We start from the raw sequence: 17,995 nt of genomic DNA, 5'->3' as shown, positions 1-17,995 counted from the left end.
CTCAAATAATTCCTTAATGAATTGCAATTGAATTGGCCAAGGAATTCTTAAGAGGATAAAATGAATTTGCTCTTTGAGAGGATAAACACTGTTAGTGCTTAGCTTTACTGAGTTTTAAAAGATTGGCTAAAATTTTGTTAAAACATAAGCACTTAGACAATGAAGGAAAGCTGGAGTTGCTGCACATGATGTCCAACGTTATGTCAAGGAATCAGATTGGGCTGCACAATGCACAAGGCAAGATAAAATGTCAAATGAAGAATTGAAGCTGCAGGATCCACGATGTCGGATACGATGTCCAGGACATCCTGCCCGAAAATACTGGACACATAAATCTGTTATATCTTTAACAGATTAATGTGCAGTTAGCAACAGATTTGGCGATCTATCTTTAGGAACGAATTAAAAGATAATTAAAGTTCGAATTACAAACTTGAATAGTTCGTTCAGGGATTAAAGATTAAAGATAAAAACTAAAAGATCAAACTTTATCTTTTAGATCTTTAAGTGCAGATTTTTCAGGAGAATGATAGATCTTATCCAGCGCAAGTTGTTGCAGCCCAGATACGCACACTGCTATATAAACATGAAGGCTGCACGAGTTTTCTACCAAGTCCGAGATTGAAGAGTTATTTTGTGAGTTTTGGGACTTGAGTGTTTTGTGAGCCACCTTGATGTTACCCTAACATCAAGTGTTGGACCTGAGTGTGTAGAGTTGATCTCTTTTGTTCAGAGAGCGATCTCTGGTGTGTCTTTGATTTATTTGTAAACACGGGAGAGTGATTGAGAGGGAGTGAGAGGGGTTCTCATATCTAAGAGTGGCTCTTAGGTAGAGGTTGCATGGGTAGTGGTTAGGTGAGAAGGTTGTAAACAGTGGCTGTTAGATCTTCGAACTAACACTATTTTAGTGGATTTCCTCCTTGGCTTGGTAGCCCCCAGATGTAGGTGACGTTGCACCGAACTGGGTTAACAATTCTCTTGAGTTATTTACTTGTTTAATCTGTTCATACTGTCAAATATAACCTGCATGTTCTGAAGCGTGATGTCGTGACATCCGGTACGACATCTGTCATTGGTATCAGAATTTCAAACACTTTGTTGTTCTGAAAATCTCTGAGCAATTTCGTGTTTAAGTCACATATATATAGACCATTGGTGGTCATGAATAAAGCCTTTGAAAAGTTGTGACTCTTGAAATTATTTTTCTGAAAATCCTGTCTGGTAATCGATTACAGTAATTGTGTAATCGATTACAGCTTTTAAAATTTGAATTAAAATGTTTACTAACTACTGGTAATCGATTACCAAAATTGTGTAATCGATTATACAGTCTAAAATTTCGAATTCAAATTTTTGTAGCTGTTATAAAACGTATTTGGCCACTGGTAATCGATTACATCCTCTGGTAATCGATTACCAGAGAGTAAAACCTTTGAGAAACACTTTTTAATTTAAATCACTTGGCCAAACCTTTGCTAATTCAATTAGGAATTCCCTTCCTAATATTCTAGTGATCATCTTGATGTTGTGACTTGTAATCTTGAAGTATTGTCTTGAATTTTAATCTTGAAAAGCCCATTTGCATCAATTGCAACACATCATCATGATCATCATCAAAACATCAAAGCCAATTGCATCTACACATTGGAGGAGGAACATATGGCCTGCTTGGACCAACAACATTTTGGAAGGGAGGGATATGCTGTTTTTGCTGTTGTTGTTGTTGTTGTGGAGGATTTGCCCATCTCAGATTTGGATGATTCCTCCAACCTGGATTATATCTGTTGCTTGAAAGATCATAATTATTCTGCTGTTGTTGGTTTTGCTATTGTGGGAGTCTATTATAAATGTTTGCAACATAGGATTCAGGTTGCTCATTGACTCCAGATTACTAGAAAGAAGGACAGAGATCTGTATGGTGATTAGCAGAAGAACATAGACCACAAACTCTTGCAACAGTAACAAGTGCAGATGCAGATTTCTGATGTATGGCAAGCTGAGTTGCTAGGCTGACCAAGGCATCAAGTTTTCCCTCAAGGTTCTTATTTTCAGCAGATGAAGATGAATCCGTGGCCACATCATGGACTCCTCTAAGGACAATAACATCATTTCTTGCACTGAATTGTTGGGAGTTGGAAGCCATCTTCTCAATCAGATTCCTAGCCTCAACAAGAGTCATATCACCAAGAGCTCCACCATTGGCAGAATCAATCATACTCCTCTCCATGTTGCTAAGTCCCTCATAGAAATATTGCAGAAGGAGTTGCTCAGATATCTGGTGGTGAGGACAGCTTGCACACAATTTCTTGAATCTTTCCCAGTACTCATACAAGCTCTCTCCACTAAGTTGCCTAATGCTTGAAATGTCTTTTCTGATGGCAGTGGTCCTAGATGCAGGGAAGAATTTCTCCAAGAACACCCTCTTAAGGTCATCCCGGCTGGTAATGGACCTGGGAGCAAGGTAGTATAGCCAATCTTTCACCACTCCCTCCAGAGAATAAGGAAAAGCCTTTAGAAAGATATGATCTTCCTGGACATCAGGGGGCTTCATGGTGGAACAAGCAATATGGAACTCCTTAAGATGCTTATGAGGATCTTCACCTGCAAGACCATGAAACTTGGGCAGCAAATGTATTAGTCCAGTCTTGAGTACATATGGAACATCCTCATCAGGATATTGAATGCACAAGCTTTCATAAGTGAAGTCAGGTGCAACCATCTCCCTAAGAGTCCTCTCACGAGGTGGAGGTTGAGCCATGTTCTCATTATGAAAATTGGCAGCCGAATGCTCAAAATCAGAATATTTAGAATCAGCAGCAACAAAATGCTCAGAATGCTCAAAATGCACATAATGATTAGGATGCACACTATGCCTAACCAATCTATGAAAGGTTCTATCTATTTCAGGATCAAAGGGTTGTAAATCACCCGGATTGCCCCTAGTCATGCACTATATGCAGCAAATCATGTATTTCCCAAACAAACACCAGGGTTAAAAAGGGGGTAAAACTAGGGGTAAAACTACAAGTATACTCAAATAATATTCAAATGAGCTGAAAATTTGTGAGGAACACCCTAAAATCATGAAAAGATAACAAAAATTTTCAGACAAAAATTCAAAGTCTAACTATGAAAATTGCCTAAGAAAAATTTAGAAAAATAGGACAATAATACTTAAAAAAATAGTAAACAACTGATTTTTTTAAGCGCTGAGAAACCGCAACAACGCTAGTTGGTTGGGGCTGCATGGGAAATTTTTTTCTACCCCAAATTCATATATAATGATAGTCATTCTGATAACCAGAGCAAAACAAGTTCCCAAATTTTTTGTATCTCTCAAATTCAGCCACACCAAGTGCTTCTGATATTTTTCACACAATATGGATAAAAAAAACTACCACACAAAAAATCAGCCGAAAATAACAACTCTCGCTATCAAAATAAAAATCGCCAATTAATTAGAAAAATCCGACAGTGTTCATAGCACTATTCACAACACTTTTCACCTCTGAATAGGGGACAAGACCGAAAAACAAAACAGAACACTACACAGCTCAAACACACACAAACAACACTAAACAACATAACTAGACACAAAACAACTAAACACTGCAAATTAATCACATAACACAGATTTTATAAAAACACACAGAAACAAACACAAAGACACAAAAACATAATTATGAACCTTTGGACCACTACTCCCCGGCAACGACGCCAAATTTGATCGGAGTCGTACCCAAATCAAATAAACATTAGGAAGTGATTCTAGGTCGTCTCCCAGTGAGCAATGATCAAGCAAACGTTCATAACATATAATAATAAAATAGTAACGAAATGGGGGGGGGGGTTGTTTGTTTTTTGTAAATTAAACAGCAAACAAACTTGAATTAAAAAATAACAGAACTAAAACATGTTTCCCCTTGATTCAAAAGCAAGTCTCTTATCCTAGGTTACGAGAATTTATCCCTAATCAGTTCAACCACTTAATCCAACCCGAAATTAATTTACTAAGCAAAAATTAACACAAGGTTGTCATTATGTGATTAAGCAAAACATACACCAATTAAATCCTCTCACATGTCCATTAAGCATGAACGTTAATTAAGCACAGAGACAATTAATCAAGCATTAAGAATGCATGGATTAATATCAGCAACAAATACGAAATAATTGGTGAAAGGAAAAAAAACTGATTAGAATTTAATATTAATAACAAAACCTCAAAGAGAGCTATGCTTAATCCTCAAGAGAAAACAACACTAGAGATTCAGCCTTCCATTAACAGTAGAAACGAAAAAAAAAACAGAAATACAAACAGAACAGAAACAAACAACAAAAAATACAAAATGGAACCCAACTAACCAAAATGAAACTGGAAACAACAAATGAAATACAAAACTGGAAACAAAATATAGCCCAACAACAAAAACTGGAAACTAATTGCAACATAGAAATGAAAATGAATCTACAAATAGAAATCGAAAATGAAATTGCGATTGGAAATGAAATGCAGAAACGAATAGGAAATCAAAGGTAGAAAATGAATTGAAATTAGAAGACAGAGATGAAAACGAAACTGGAATTAAAAGCAGAAAATGAAACTAGAATTTGAATCAGAAAATGAAAATGGAGTTGCTACGTGAACAATACCATGCGTGTGAACAGTAACACCAAAAACTGAAAAATGAAACCCTACGATATCTCTCTACGTGAACAGTAACTGACCCACACCTAAAACCCTAGCAGCTGGGCTTACTAAAGGTCACTAGGCCCTAATGCTTACAAATCTGATTTTTGGGCCCAATAAGGTCTGGTGGCCCAATTACAAAAATACAACCCAAAAACGAAATAAAATAAAACTGGACGACAAATAAAATTGTTTGCTCTCTTCAAGTCCAAGCTGGTTCAGCCCAATTCTGAATCCAAGCCCAATTGCTTATAATTCTACTGAAATTAAATTAAAACACAAAATTAGTCAAGTAGGCCCAAATGATAAAACTGCATAATTAATTTGACAATTAAGGCTAATCAGTAATTAAAATGGTGACAAAAAGGGGTAAGAAATAGGAGAAAATAATGACACATCAAACATCTTTTCTTTAATACAATCCTCCAGTCTAACATCTATAAAAGAATCGTCTTGCTCTGATAAATCTTTATTAGACTCATTTTTGTTAAACTTCACATGAATAACTTCCTTAACTACTAAGGTTCTTGAGTTGTATACTCTGAATTTCGTAGATGTTTCAGAGTATCCAAGAAAATTTCCATTATCACTTTTGAGTCAAACTTTCCCAAGTTATCTTTAGTGTTAAGAATGAAACATTTACATCTGAATGGATGGAAGTATGATATGTTGGGTTTTCGTCCATTCCATAATTCATATGGAGTCTTTTTAAGTATTTACCTTATATAAATTTTGTTGTGGTATTCATTGCTTTAGCCTAGAAGTGCTTAGGGGTTAAATTATCATTGAGCATGATGTTGGCCATCTCTTGCAAAGATATGTTTTTTCTTTCAACTATTTCATTCTATTGATGTTCTAGGAGTTGAAAAATTATTAAGAATAACATTTTCATCATAGAACAGTTGAAAATTTTCATTCTCAAATTCTCCCCCTTGATCTCTTCTGATTGAAGTAATGCATACTCCTTTATCATTTTGAAATCTTTTACAAAATTTAAAGGAGGCACTAAGACTCATCCTTGTGAGCTAGGAACATGACACATATCCATTTAGAGTGGATGACCACGACAAGTCCATACCTCTTTCCACTGATTCAAAAGCTTTTATTTTAAGAACTTGAACGATCTTTTATGTTCTTCACATTCCATCCAAAGATTATGTTTACTTATTTTAAAGTCCTCATAATCTTTTTGTGCTTGTGCACATTCCATCCATAGATCATGTCTCTCTTCACTTTGATGATCATGAAGTTCATTTAGTTCCTTTAGATATTTTTGTTGCCTTTTCAGTTTGTTTTCCAACTCCTAAAAGTTCTTCAATAAAGTATATTTTTCTATGGCAGTTGTCTTATTCTCAAGACATAGCTTGGATTCCTTTTCCTTAAAAACTTCACAAACATCACATGTCTGAGTGGACTCGTCCAATGAAACATTTACTTTATCTTGAAGGGTTTTTTCAAGTTCCTTAAGATCTTTGGACAACTTTTTGAAATCTTTTCGCAAGTTTTTCTAAGCTTTTAAAAGAATGGATGAGTTTGATAGTAGTTCATGATTAGCCTTTTTAAGAGATTTAGGCATGCGATTCTACCCCCCAAGGGCATTGGATAGAAGACTCTAAGAAGATGGAGCCAGAGATGTAGGAGAAGACCCTAGGATTCTCATGAGTCTTCGGGTAGATTTTGGGCCCATGGGCTAAGTATAAGCCCACTTATCTTTGTACATATTAGATTAGGTTTCAATTATTTTTGGGCCTTGTATTTAGGGCTCCATAGTGTAGGGAGGGTACCCTAGCAATATAGGATTTTTCAGCCCTTGTATTTAAGGGCACCTAGACTAGTTTTTGTATTAGGGGTAGTTTTGTAATTTCACATGCATTAAGTCCAATCCTATTAAATTTTAGACCATTCTAAGGGGGAGGTGAGCATTTGCTTGCTACACCCTATTGCCACATCATATAGTCACACTTTGTGCATGTCCTTCATGCTTTACATGCCTCATGACACATAAGCACACGACATAGGTTAAATACTAAACATCACTCCCAAAGAAGAGAAAAAGAAAGAAGGCCTCAAGAGGTTAACATTAGCCTTCCATATTTCCATGGAAAAGATAATGTTGAGACCTACTTAGATTGGGAAATGAAGGTTGAATAACTCTTTTCTTGCCATCATATTAGCAAAGAGAGAAAAGTTCCAATGGCTACCCTTAGATTTCAAGGTTATGCCCTCTATTGGTGGAATTCCCTAGTTAGGAAATGAAGGGTTCATAGGGATCCTCCAGTAGAGTATTGGAATGATCTTAAGAGTACCCTTAGGAAGAGACACATTCCCTTCTACTATGAAAGGGAGCTTATGGACAAGCTCCAAAGGCTTAGACAAAGGAGTATGAGTGTTGAAGAATATAGACAACAAATGGAACTACTCCTTTTAAGAGCTGGACTTAGGAAGGAGGAAAGAACAAGCATAGATAGGTTCCTTAGTGGGCTTAATATGGAAGTGAGGGACAAGGTTGAACTCCTTCCATATAGGGACCTAGATGAGCTAGTCCAACTTTGTATAAGAGTGGAGCAACAACTTAAAAGAAAGCCTTCTTCAAAATCTTATGGCTTTCAATCTAATCCAAGGAAGGACAAAGCCCAAGGAATTTTGGGGTTTGCACCTTCAAAACCCAACGAAGATAAGGGTAAGACCATAGAGAAATCGACCCCTAAGACAAGTTCCCAAGCAAGGACTAGAAACATTAAATGCTTTAAATGTCTTGGGAGATGTCACATTTCCTCTCAATGTCCCACAAAGAAAATCATGATTATGAGGGGTCAAGACATTTATAGTAGTTAAGATGAGCCTACTTCTTTCCCCTCCTCTAGTGGAAGTGAAGATGAAGTAAGGGGTGAAAAGTCTAGTGAGGAAGTCTACCCTCATGAAAAAGGTGACCTCCTAATGGTTAGAAGGCTCCTTGGAGGCCAATCTTGTGATCTATACCAATCCCAAAGAGAGAACATATTTCATACAAGATGCAAAATTTTAGATAAAACTTGTTCTCTCATTGTGGATAGTGGATCTTGTTGCAATTGTTGTAGCATAAGATTAGTTTCCAAGTTGAACCTTACTATCATTCCCCACCAAAAACCTTATAAACTTCAATGGCTCAATGAGCAAGGGGAAATGAAAGTTAACCAACAAGTGAAGGTACCTTTCTCCATTGGGACATATAAGGATGAAGTTAATTATGATATAGTTCCCATGGAGGCAGGGCATATTCTCTTAGGAAGGTGATGTGCCATTATTTTCTCCTATTTTTTAACCCTTTTTGCATCATTTTAAATACTGATTAGTCTTAATTGCAAAATTTATTAGGCAGTTTTATTATTTGGGCCCATTAAGCTAATTTGATATTTTTAATCTAATTTCAGGAATTAATGAAGCATTGGGCTTGAATCCAGCATTGGGCTTGGACTTGAAGAGGGCAGACTAATTTATTCTACAAAATTAGATCTTATCTTATCTAGATATTATTTAGATTTGATCTCATCTAGATATTATTTCATCTAGATCTTATCTTATCTTATCTAGATTTGATTTGATTTTACTTATGGGCTTGGATTTAAAATAGATTTGTAAGCTTTGGGGCTGAAAAAAACTATATAACAACACCAAGGTTCTAGTTTAGCTCTCTCTCTCTCTCTTCTATTTTTCGTTTTTAGTTTTAATCTCTCTTCTCTTTCTATTTTATTTTCATTTTTTATAATTCCAGTTCAGACTTTTAGTTTTATCAATAAAATTTCATTCTCTAGTTGATTAATGGAAGGCTAAGTCTGCATCGTTGTTTTCTCTTAAGGATCAAGCACAATTCTCTTTAAGGTTCTATTATTACTGTTAAATTTTGTTCAGTTTTTCCTCTTCGCTAATTACTCTGAATTTGATGCTATTAATTCATGCATGCTTAGTGCTTGATTAATTGTCTCTGCGCTTAATTTACGTTCATGCTTAATAATCGTTTATGAGTAATTGGTGTGTGTGATGCTTAATCACATAATGAATGTTTTATGTTAAATTTTGCTTAGTAATTTAATTTAGGGTTGGATTAAGTGGTTGAACTGATAAATGATAAATTCTCGCAACCTAGGATAAGAGACTTGCTTGTGAATCAAGGGGAAGCAACGTATTTTAATTCTAATAAATTCTAATTCAATTTTATTCGCTGTTTAATTTACAAAAGCAACCCCCCCCCCCCCAATTTGTTACTATTTCCTACTATCTGTTATGGACATTTGGTGTATCATTGCTCGTTGGGAAACGACCTAGGATCACTTCCTAGTTACTACATTTTAATATTTATTTGATTCGGGTACGACCTCGATCAGAAGGCCATGTCAATTTCATAGGAAGATCATTTACAATGGCCTAACTAATGAGATTACCCTCACCCATCTTGGCACTAAATTTGTGTTGCATCCTCAAACACCTTCACAGGTAGCTAAGGATCATGTACAAATAAAACTCAAATGTGATGAAGAAAAGAATAGAAAAAGAAAATAAGAACAACCTTTAATGGTTAAGGAGGAGTGTAAGGAGGTAAGTGTCTCCTTCAAGAGGTTAGCTAAGAAGGAAAGTCATTTTGCAATAAAGACAACATTAAAGAAACTTCCCTTTTTAGACAACCGCCACATCTTTTCCTTTGTAAACGAACAATGGTTAGCACTGCCATATCTCTTGAGCTTAGGGTTATTCCTCAAGTAAAGGAGTTGTTGGATGAGGGTTTGGTTTGTAAAAGCTTAAATCCTTGTGCCTTTTTGGTGCCCAAAATAGGTATTATGAGACACCAAATCCCTATGATAGGTGGTATGATGAATGTGTTGAGTGATGCAAACCTCTTTTGTAAAATCACTCATGCATCCAGCATCTTCATGATTCACATACATAGGGACTCATTAGGTAGGTTTGTTCTTATTTTTGGTTTGAATAGAAACCTAGGTGTTCATATGGGACACCTTAGGTTTGTGGTACTTTTTGGTAGGAATGATCAACATGAAAATACAAGAAAAGGTATGTTTTATTGCATTACTTTCCTTAATTTTTTAAATTTTGATCAAGGGGTTCCCACAGAACCTAAGAGAATAAAGGTCATTCCTAAGTGGCCTACTCTACCAAGTATAGGGGAAAATTGGGGCTTCCATGATTTAATAAACTTTTACAAAAGGTTTGTCCCATATAGTTCTATACTTGTAGCACCACTCATTGATTTGGTGAGGAACCATGATCCCTCATGGGTAGATACCCAGGAAATGGGTTTTCAGACCTTACCCTACTCTAACATACCCAACACTACTAATATATATGTTTTTATTCTTTTTACAGGTGTCGAGGGAAGAAGCCCATAGTTTAAAAAACCTCTAGATTTGAGGTCAAATCCTTTTCAAGGGGGAGGGGATGATGTAATCCTACCCCCCAACGGTATTGGATAGAAGATTCCGAGAAGATTGGGCCAGAGATGCAAGAGAAGGTCCTAGGGTTCTCATGAGTCTTAGGGTAGATTTCGGGCCCATGGGCTAAGTATGAGCCCACTTATCTTTGTACATATTATATTAAGGTTTCATTATTTTTGGGCCTTGTATTTAGGACTCCATATTGTAGGGAGGGTATCCTAGTAATGTAGGATTTTTCAACCCTTGTAATTTAGGGCACCTAGACTAGCTCTTGTATTAGGGGTAGTTTTATAATTTCACATGCATTAATTGCACTATTTGATGTGTGTGTGTTGGGAGAGAAATTTAATTGAATTGGGAGAAGCCCAATCCAATTAAATTTTGGACCATTCTAAGGGGGAGGTGAGCATTTTCTTGCTACACCCCATTGCCACATCATATAGTCACACTTTGTGCATGTCCTTCATGCTTTACGTGCCTCATGACACCTAAGTACACTTAGCGGAGAATCTTGGACTTGATCTCGGATTAGTGGGTTGAACCATAACTAAAAGTCACAAATCATAATTAGTGAAATTTTGGCTCCAAAAATTCAAATTCAAATTCAAGAGAAATTTGAATAAAAAATCAAATTTTCCTCCAATTTTGTGTAACAAATAGGCTATAAATAGAGGCCTTGTGTGTTCATTTTTTCAACTTTGATCATTTGATAAATTACACTTCAAAGTTCATACGTCATTTAAGGCATAAATTTCGTGCCCCTTCTCTCCCTCTCCCTCCACTCATCTTCTCCTACCTTCAAGCTCTTATCCATGGCTTCCTATGGTGGTGAGGTTGTTCTTGACTCATCTTCTCCTTGAAGTGGCATCTCCAATCACCTTTCCTCCTTCTCCATTCCGTTGCCATTAATCTTCAAGAAGCAAAGGATTCCATTGATGAAGAAGATCCAAGGCCTACAAGCTCTACATGGAGCTATGTCATTTAGGATCATGAATATTTACCTCAACCTCTTAGTCTTATTCAAATTCTTCAGAAGTTGTATCTATCATGAGACATATATTGGCTTTTTCATCTTCATCAGATGAGATGTCTTCCAGATTTTCTTAGGTGCTCATGAGACCTTTCTTTTCCTTGCTTTTGTACTGTTTCTTCTTGTCTTAAGGCTTCTCTAGTTCTGGCCATTGAGATTTAAAGTGACTAGGTTTCTTGCATTCATGGCATATTATGGAGCTTTTGCCTTTGTCTTTCCTTTTCTTGAGCACCCTTTTTGTGGAGTTCGTCCATTCTGATTTGCCTATGTTTTTCCTCATCTTGAAAATATTTTGTTAGATAAAGGCAAGTTCATCTTCATTAGAATCTTCCTTAGATTCTTCATTAGAGGAATTTTTTGCTTTGAGGGATTTTGACAAGCTCCTAGATGCTTGCTCTCTGGATGATGAGACTTTCTTGATCTTTTGAATGCAAAGAGCCAAAGACTTTCTTTCTTAAGTCCTTCATCCTACTGAATTTCTTGCTCATGAACCTTAAGAGTATCGACTTATTCTTCAAGAGACATAGAGTCAAGATTCTTTAGAGCCCTTAACACTGCTACCCATGGTTTCCATTTTCTAGACAAACTTCTAAAAAATAATTCGATATGATCATAATTGTCATAAGTTTTCCCTTGAGATCTTAATTCATTAAAAATGGTTTGAAAGAGTCGATACATACTTTGTATGTCTTTGCCTTCTTCCATAGAGAAGACTTCATACTTACGAGTGAGGAGACTTAGTTTGTTCCTTTTTACCTATGACGTTCCTTCATAGGTTACAACAAGAGGGTCCTATATTTGCTTGGCACTCTTAAAGCTATGTACTTTTGTGTATTCTTCTTCAGATAAGCTGCATAACATAATATTCTGAGCCTTGGAGTTGAGCAAAAATATGGGTTTTTGCTCCTCCGTCCACTGGCTTCTTGGAATTTCATTTAACTCGTTGTCATATGGAATGTGATTTCCATTTTCTACCACATCCCACATGTCAATGTGAATGGATTCAAGATGAGCTATCATCCATTCCTTCTAGTAGTCATATTTGACACCTTTTAACAAGGGTGGTTTGTCAGTAAAGTATCCTTCTTCCATTTCTTTCCTTGATTGGTGGGTCTTTTCCTTAGTATTGTTAATTACTTAACCCATGAGACCGAACTATGATACCAAATGAAATAGAAACAATACAACTAGAAAGGGGGTTGAATAGTGTGTTAATAAAAAATACTAACTTTTTATAAATAAAATTTTAATCCCAAGCTTAGAAAGATGAAAATAAAGAGATCGCCCAGTGAAGAGAAAAACGAGTTTAGTGAGAACAAAGGTAGTTGCCTTAGTAACAACAAGATAATATTTTCACAAATGCTTTTCAAAGAAACACTTGGTGAAAAGATAGTACCAAAAACAACTTACAAGAATGCCCAATAAGTATTCTAACTTGCCATTCCTTGCTATTCAAGTATTCTCTTTGTCATATTTGGTATACCCTTAGACTCCCCTTGAATGTAAGACAACTTAAGTATTGCTTAACACTAAGTCACTTCTAGCTTTTACAATTTTTTTTTTTTGCATGAATACAATGATTCAACAACACTCAAAGAGTTAATAGATAGCTAAGGTTGAATACAAATAAATTTTCTTAGCAACGAATAAAGAAGATTATGTGTATATTGTCCACTAAATTGTGTAGAGTTTCACTTTAGAGAACTTGTGCTCATTTTCACTTGATTGATTTCACTTTCTTGATACTGAAAGAGGGACGCCTTTTATAGACTTTAGTGAAAGATTCGTTCTGGGAACAATGCTGAGTCTTGATATGACCGTTGTCTCATAGTTGAAGATGAAAACACATGGTGCACTTTGAATGGCAAGGATAGAAATAAATGCACAGACAACTGCATGTGCTCCTCTTCTGTAGTGAAAGTGACCCTTGAGGAATATTCTTCAAAACCTTCTATTCTCTTATATTTTGTACTTTCTTAAAATTCAAATAAAGAGAGGAAAATTTTAAATTCCAAAAGCCAGACCGTGCACTTCCCTTTGTGGCTAACAAAGACTTTAGTACATATGTGGGACACTTGTAAGTATATAAAGTAAGTGTGTAAGTGATGTTAAGTCCAGTGAACATAAGCAAGAACAACTTAGTGTGTAAGCTTTGATTTTTGTAAGAAGTGGATGCTATTATTTTAAGAGCATGTTGGATGCTTAATAACACTTAATAAAACTATTTTCAATTTTAAGTATGGATGCGGCTTACAAGAGCTGGAGATGTTGATATAATATCGAGTGAGCTCTTTTGACGTTAATCTTGCATGCTTAACAAAAGATTCTTTACTCTTTGCTTGACTTTGGCCTTAGCTTCCATGATAGATTAAGACTCGTTGAGTGAAAGAAGTGGAAGACTCCTATAAAAAGTGAAGAAGTTTTGTTTGAAAAAAAACTTATTGTACCAATAACATACATTTTTAGAATTTGAAAATATTTATAATTGTGAATCATGTGGGTTTTGATGATGCCAAAAAGAATTTACTTGATAACGGATGTCATCATAAAAAAAAAGGAGAATGTGAACGTATGAATACAAGTTTTTGATGATGCCAAAGTATAATCAAACAAGATTGCTTCAACAAACATTCAAGGTTAAGCAAACAAAGATTGCTTCAAGATTAATTCAAGGTCAAGCAAACAAGATCAAGAAAAAAATATGGTCTTAGTTTATTTGTTAAAAGAATCTTACTAGTTAATCAATTTTGGCCTCAAACAAATTATTTTCAACAACTCAAGGCACTAGAAATCGATTACCAGGTATTGTAATTGATTACTAGAGACAAGATTGCAAATGGGCTTTTCAAAAGGGGTTTTGGAATTTGAATTTTAAATCTTGTAATCGATTATAAAATGTTTGTAATCGATTACAAGTAATGACACTTCAGAAAACACTTTGAAAAGTCATGACCCTTCAAAAAATATAATTGTGTAATCGATTACCAGAATCCTGTAATCGATTACTAGTGAGAAAACTTCAGAAAAACTTTTTGAAAAGACACATCTCTTCAAACCATTTTGAAAAGACACAATGGGCCAATATATATGTGTGTGTCTGACTTCGAAAAGTATAGAGAGAGATGTTCTAAGAGAACTTAATTGTCAAATGCTCTCTAAACAACTATTGGCCAAACATTTGCAAATTTATCGAGAATTCTTCTAGGATCTTCAATTTGTATCATCTACTCTAAAGGAGGGAAATTTTTTTGTTCATCTCATAAACTCAGTTGTAACCAAGAGACTATTTATCTCTTAGATTGTGAGAATCTTGAACACAAGGGTGAGGGATCCCAAGGTGTGTTCAAAGTCTGTAAAGGATTTACAGAGATAGTGGAAAATCTCAAGTGGGTTGTTTGAAGATTGGACGTAGGCATGAGAAGTAGCTAAACCAGTATAAATTGAGTTTGCATTTCTCTCTTCCCGTATCTCAGTTATTTTATTGCAGTTTACTTTGTCTTGCGCATTTTAAAGAACATTATTAAATTAATTGCTTCTTCTTCTTCTGCATTTTGAGCCTATCATATATCTTTTATAAAGAGGGTTAAAAATTTGTTAGTAGAAAATTCGTAAGACTTAATTCACCCCCACCCCCCGCTCTTAAGTTATTGAGGCCACTTGTCCAATAATAATAGGTATTTATGTACTAGAAAATAAAAAATTAATTATTAGGGTTAATCAATATTTACTATGGCATCTCTAAGGGATGGATTTTGTTTTTGAGTGATAATTAAAGGATAAGAATTTCATAAAATTGGAATTCAAATTCAAATATGATTTCTATTATATTACTCGTAATAAACATGCATAAGAAATAAAAAAATAATTATTTAGTGTAATCAATATTTATTATTAGACAAAAATTTGTTTTGAATTGATACTTTAGAGGATGACAGTTACCTAATATAATTACCCAATTTGGAAGTTATTATAAGAAAATGGATAATAGAGATGAATAAAATAAATAAAAATATATTTGAATGCATTTAATATAGAATGAATATGGGACTACCACATGACATCAGTCCATGTGGCAAGACCTTCTTTTATATAACAAAGTAGATAGATATAGTAGATAGTAGATAGATTTTCCTATTTTTTTTTCAAATGCACCTAAACCATTCATTTTTCTTTTAATTGAATGGTCTAGATCAACTAATAAATATCTTTTCTCAATATTTTTATTTATAGTATTCCTTCAATGTATCATCAAAACAAGTGCAGGCCTTCTCAATCTCTGGTTGAGGGTTCAACTTCAAAGTTGCCACATTTTTCTCCCCTCAGGTCAACACTTCTTCATCCTTGGCTTCATCCTCCAAGAGCACTCCATAGTGCTTGAAGATCAGGGTCATCAGAATCCCATAAGGCACACCAGAAGTAGACTTGATGGGCTTGATGGCCTTGATTATGTGATTGATGATCAAATAGGGCAAGCTGAGAGGGATCTTCTTCCAGAGGTAGTAGATCACCAACAAATCATGATCATTCACTTCTTGGAATGTACCAACACTTGGAAACACAAAATGCATGTTGTTCCAGTGCATAATCCTTCCAAAAAAGGTTAAGGATTTGGATTTGTACTCATCATCCTTCTCCTCCAGGCACTTCCAAATGATCTTGCTCTTTTTGAGGCCTATGATGTCAAACTACTCATCATAAAGCCTTTTGATGTCTACGAGAGCACATGGAATGGTGGCCAACAACTCTTTTGAGATCAAAATCTTAGCGTTTCTTCAAAGTAGAATTTAGGGTGAAGTTGCTACTACCTACCACAGTAATAATAAAAAAGGCTCTAACCAGCTTTTGATAGACAGGTTCATGGACATCAAAGAACTTTGTCCACCTTTGCTTATTCACAAAACATAGAATGTCCTATCCATATTCTTTAATCTCCAGCAAGTCAATGTATCTTCCATGTATCTAAATAGAGCAACAAGTTCAAACTCAAACCTTGTTCTTTTCTTTCTAACCTTCTCCTTTATAGAGCTTTTCCTCTTTGGTGACCTTTTTGCAACACCCTTGGAAAAATGTGTTGTTGGAGTTAGTGACGTAGCTCCATGTGGAGCTTGTAACGCCTTGGATCTTCTTCATCAATGGAGTCCTTTGCTTCTTGAAGATCAATGGCAGCGAAATGGAGAAGGAAGAAAGATGATTGGAGACACCACTTCAAGGAGAAGATGAGTCAAGAAGAAACTCACCACCATAGGAAGCCATGAATATGAGCTTAGAGGTATGAGAAGATGATGGAGGGAGAAGGAGCACGAAATTTTTTGCAACAAATGAGGTCTGAACTTTGAAGTGTAATTCTCAAATGATCAAAGTTGAAAAAATGCACACATATGGCCAGCCTAAGTGTCACACAAAATTGGAGGGAAATTTGAATTTCTATTCAATTTTCACTTGAATTTGAAATGAATTTGTGGAGCCAAAATTTCACAAATTATGATTAGTGAATTTTAGCTATGGTTCAGCCCACTAATCCAAGATCAAGTCCAAGATTCTCCACTAAGTGTGCTTAGGTATCATGAGGCATGTAAAGCATGAAGGACATGCATAAAGTATGACTATATGATGTGGCAATGGGGTGTAGCAAGCAAATGCTTACCTCCCCCTTATGATGGTTCAAAATTTAATTGGATTGGGCTTCTCTCAATTCTATTAAATTTCTCTCCCAACACACACACATCAAATAGTGCACTTAATGCATGTGAAATTACAAAACTACCCCTAATACAAAAACTAGTCTAGGTGCCCTAAAACACAAGGGCTGAAAAATCTTACATTACTAGGGTGCCCTCCCTACACTATGAAGCCCTAAATACAAGGCCCAAAAATAATGAAACCTTAATCTAATATGTACAAATATAAATGGGCTCATACTTAGCCCATGGGCCAAAAATATACCCTAAGACTCATGAGAACCCTAGGGCCTTCTCTTGCATCACTGACCCAATCTTCTTGGAGTCTTTTATCCAATGTCCTTGGGGGTAGGATTGCATCAGTTAGCCTAAGTGACCAATCCATTTTAGACTATATTTGTATCATGACTTTGGTTTATATATTTTATATACAAGGGACATGTCAATTATTATGTTATTAGTTTTATGGCGTGGTAATGTCCTCATAATAGGTGATTCATTCGATGGCAAATTAAATGGGACTTGATTGTGAGATTCATTGAGCTATGAAGCATGTTCTAAAAGTATCGATAGTTAAGTATTATTGTTGATTAAGGAGACAATAATGCATTTGGGCTATTATGTGAGTAGATTGATGACTACGTCTCACAGGTCATAGATATAAGATTTCAAGTCAGCACACTAATATAAATATTAGGAGTAATATTTATACTGAATAGACCCACTATGAGAAGGCTTGATAATAGTTATGCAAGCGTCATAAGCAATTCTCATGACAATCATAAGGTGATAATAGTCCTTTGATTTAAAGTAACTACGATTCCTACATGTAGGAGTTGTAGGCTTTAATGCTATCAAACGTCATCCGTAACAGGGTGATCATAAAGGTAGTACTTGCCAACAACCACACTAGACTTCACACCTAGCCACTTCTAGACCAGCAACACCAATGTTACAACCTTTGCCAGTCACTTGCTGGACTTTTACAACAAGAGGGTTTATGTGTTTAGATTGCATAGGATCTATATCAGTTTACAAGCTTTTGCAAAAGTGGGTCACTCTTTATTGAGAGGGTCGAAGCAACAATGACAAATTTCTCACATGGAGATCTTAGCTCAAGTTTCTCTTTCTTGGAAGGCTTCTATTTGTCTTCATGATGCTCTACTTGTTGTCC

At 35.5% G+C, this 17,995-nt stretch overlaps 1 non-coding gene across 1 annotated transcript; it reads left to right on the top strand.

Moving 5' to 3' along the window:
* The first annotated feature begins 2,273 nt into the window (after positions 1-2,273).
* LOC114404772 lies at positions 2,274-2,380 on the top strand. The gene has a single exon (XR_003665146.1). It is a non-coding gene; the product is annotated as a small nucleolar RNA R71 (small nucleolar RNA).
* The last annotated feature ends 15,615 nt before the right edge of the window (positions 2,381-17,995 follow it).

This window comes from Glycine soja, chromosome 2 (assembly GCF_004193775.1).
Source record: "Glycine soja cultivar W05 chromosome 2, ASM419377v2, whole genome shotgun sequence".
NCBI classification, from domain to species: Eukaryota; Viridiplantae; Streptophyta; class Magnoliopsida; order Fabales; family Fabaceae; genus Glycine; species Glycine soja.
This window is presented reverse-complemented; position numbering and strand designations above follow the sequence as displayed.